At 36.9% G+C, this 3,752-nt stretch overlaps 1 long non-coding RNA gene across 1 annotated transcript; it reads right to left on the reverse strand.

The window, feature by feature from the left end:
• Window positions 1-633: 633 nt before the first annotated feature.
• LOC121051148 lies at window positions 634-2,570 on the reverse strand. The gene is made up of 2 exons (XR_005805269.1): window positions 1,737-2,570; window positions 634-1,016 (listed from the first exon to the last, which is right to left on the reverse strand). It is a non-coding gene; the product is annotated as an uncharacterized LOC121051148 (long non-coding RNA).
• Between the last annotated feature and the right edge of the window lie 1,182 nt (window positions 2,571-3,752).

Here is a 3,752-nt window from a genome sequence, read left to right on the forward strand (position 1 = left end):
GGGCATCTCTGTTGGTCCACGGCCCAGCTCACTCACATTTTGGTGGGTTGGGTTAGTTTGTTACACAAAACAAGAAATTATTGGGTCAGAAACCGTCCACCACAATGAACATGTGTCCAACGCTTTGCCCGCTAAACCCAACCTGCCCAATATATATTATATACTTATTTGATTTACACGCGTTGTATGGGATTTGCTAAAACTGTATGTCTAGCATATATTATACTAGAAATAGTACCCGCCGCATACACGCGGGGGTTTGTTACTGTTACCCATTTTGTATGCAAGGTTTACTGACAAAATATGTCAATTTGGGAATGTTATAGGTTCCTGCTCAAGTAGATTATGACAGATTTGTGCACAGGGAAAAAAATGATTTCCGGTCTGTTATAAAGTGTCAAATGTTGCAAAAGATTATGATCGATTTGTGAACATTTTAGGTTTACAAAAGGAATTCACAATGATCATCAACATAAACCAAAATGAGGTGCTATTTGATGAAAGTGATAAAATAGTATATCATACCTCAAATTAATATGTTTTAACAACACAAATAAAGGAATAACACTAAAAACTTCTAAATGAAGTTAATGCTGGCAACCGGATAATGAAACCAAAGCAAAATTGACAGTATTGTGTTGAACAAAGCTTTCTATTTAGTTCTGTAATGGAAGTGTTTGTAAAACAGAAGAAGAAAAGTAAAAATAATGGAGTACTTATTATGAGACTTCCAGCTTTGTAAGCATATGAAACATCTTAGCAAAATCTAGGCCAAATAGCAAACACCACTACCACGTCTAAAAGGTTCCAAATTGTTGCTGTTGTCAATGGAAGGCGCGGATGTCCTCGTCTCCAATGTCTTTTAATTTCTCAAGCAATTCCCTGCTGGCTTTCTCATGTACTTCTCCATCAAATTTGCATACCAGCTTGGGACATACTCTTGAATGCTTGCATTTGAAAGTCGAAACTCATTACCATTAGTGGTTGGTCTGGACAGAAAGCTCACTTCTTTGAATCTGTATTGCAAAGCCTTCTTTATAGCCATAGCCTCAAAGTGAAACATAACCAAAGTATGCCACAGGTGTTAATATTGAATTTGGTATATTTATGCAGGAAATGGCTGCCTCTATCCAAGAAAAAAAATTACAAAGCACCATTTTTAGATTATTCCTTCTTAGACATCAGTGTCCTTCATACTAATTGCTATTAGGAGTAGGACAATTAGGAAAGTACTAATTAATAGAAAAATCCAAAGAGTCAGTTGAAACCCAACAATGAAGTCTGAAAATGAGGAAGGCATCAAAACCATGGACCAAATTAGCCTAAGAGATAGAGAAAAAGTCTTTACCAGAATTTATAAAATAGCTTGCATCACAGAAAGGAACACAAATACAAAATCACAATAGGTAACTGTTGATTGATTACAAAGCTCAAACGCAACCCTTGATTGATTTAACCAAGAAAAAACATTACTTTATTCCTTGTTTGACATCCCAATGGCCTTCGAGCCCCAACTATCACATTTGAAAATGACCAAGGCACAAACAATGGACCAAAACTTTGACTATCAAAGTAGTCTAGAACTATAGAAAAAGATTAAACCTTTAACAAAGAGCTTGTATCACAAAAAGTAACAGACAAACAAAGCCTATAAAAATATAAGTTTTGCAGAAAACACTATCAATAAATCTATGAAAACCATAATCTGACATAACCGAAGAACACCCAAATCTTACCAAGAAAGAGAAAATGTCATCCTATATTCTTCAAGTTTGCACTTTTCCACAGCCGCACTAACTTAACAGCTATTAACAATAGCATCAGTTTCATAAATGGTCAAGTTCGAGGTGTAGTTGTTCAGGCTAGTTATATTTATAATCAAAGGAACCAAAACAAAAGGCTTAAAGAAGTTGATGAAAATCAGAAGCAATTTCATTATATAATAAACGAATAAACAATTCCAAGAAAAGCACAATATGACTTCTTCAACCATATTGCTTAGTATAGAGAAATTAAACTCATCGATCATCTCTAAGATATTTACAGTAGCAAACTCCTAAATCATCATCATCATCATTATCTTTTGCAGATGGACAACTTCTTATAGTTTCTGGTAAGTAATCAATGAATTAGAAGCTGGTTGTATCTGAAACAGGGGTGAGAAGATAACGGTGACAAAGGAGGCACACTAAAAATTCCTCAGAAAAACCAAACTTTCGAATCAAATAGTTGACACCCAAAACCTAATCGAACCGATCAACCCCCACTCTCTGTCAATTCAGCTCAGAAATCAAAGAAACCGATCAAATTAAACAGACCCAGAACAAAAGTTCAGAGTGATCAGAAAAGCCCAAGAAGGTAAAAGCCCTAAAGGATCCAAATTTACCTGGAAGTTTGTTTTTGCTGAAAAAATAAAAAGATTGGAGATTTATGTGAACTGTGAAAGGAAACGGGAAGGGAGTGAAGCAATTGACCTGAAAAACCGAGGGAGAGATGAATTACCAGTTGCTGTGTGATTGAGCAGCCAAGGACGCAAGCAGGGATTTGAGCGTTGCCGACCTTTTCAGGATCGGAAGTTCGTAACTGAAGGAAAGACAACCATAATTAAAGAAAAAGACCGAGGGCAAAACCGTCATTACACTGTCTCGGGGAACAGTCCGCAACTGTATAAGACGCTTTATATATTCTACAGGGAAAATCGTCCAAACAGTGTCTGAACTTTTTCAGACTATTAATTTTCATACCTATATTTTAAAAAATATCAAAATGGTACCTGAGAGTTTGAGCCCGACCCAATTTCCGTACCTAGCAACAGTAAAATCGTTAATAGAGTTAACTTTTGAAGGATATTTTCGTCATTTTACTATTCACCGTCTCCATCCTCTTCTCCTCCTCCACCAAAACCATCACCTCTTTTACTGGGTTAATTTACTTACTGGGTTCCCCACCGAAACCATCACCTCTCTTACTGGGTTAATTTATTTAACATAAATTATGTCTATGCATTAGCATGTGCAATGACCAGAGTTCTAGTTCTTTTATTTTCTCCTTGGAGTTTAGAGTTTGGAGGGGCTGTGAACTAAGATTTCATTTTCTTGTCAATAACACATGTATGAGTATTCGAAGTGACACTCGTATCAGTTGCAACAATACATGAGAAACTCAACAAATCATAGTTTTCTTTTCACTAATCTTCAAAATTAGTGTTTATTTTTCTTTTCACCATCACCAACACCTCATTGTCTGTCCTTCCGGGTAATTGAGCTGCAATCTGAGACCACCTGTTGTAGCACAAAACCTCATTTTCTCTAAAACCCAGAAGATGAATAAAAGCTCTTGAATAATTTCCAGAAAAGAAAAGAAAAAAGATCAAGTACTTGTTGCCCAGAACTGCATGAAGCTCTATTATCAAATTCTCTTCCTGCTGTGAGAATGGACCTCTCTTCAAATAAGGCCTCAGGTAGTTCATCCACCTCAACCTGCAACTCTTCCGGTCTTCCCCCATCTTTGTAGGCCTGAAAATCATGTACACCGTCATACACCATAATCATATGACACATAATTAGAGAAAGTAACTTTTTTTGTTTAGTCCTGTTGAAAGTGATGGACTTCAGGAGTTGGAGTACTAAGTTATTTACCTGCAAGCTTAGGGACTGAGCTCCAACAACCACAATGGGGGAAGAAGAGCAGAGCAGCAGTCAAGGCAAAAAACCAGACCAACCCTCCGCGGCCGGAGAATCAAGTCTCCGGGG

The sequence above is a fragment of the Rosa chinensis genome, chromosome 2 (assembly GCF_002994745.2).
Source record: "Rosa chinensis cultivar Old Blush chromosome 2, RchiOBHm-V2, whole genome shotgun sequence".
Classification (NCBI taxonomy): domain Eukaryota; kingdom Viridiplantae; phylum Streptophyta; class Magnoliopsida; order Rosales; family Rosaceae; genus Rosa; species Rosa chinensis.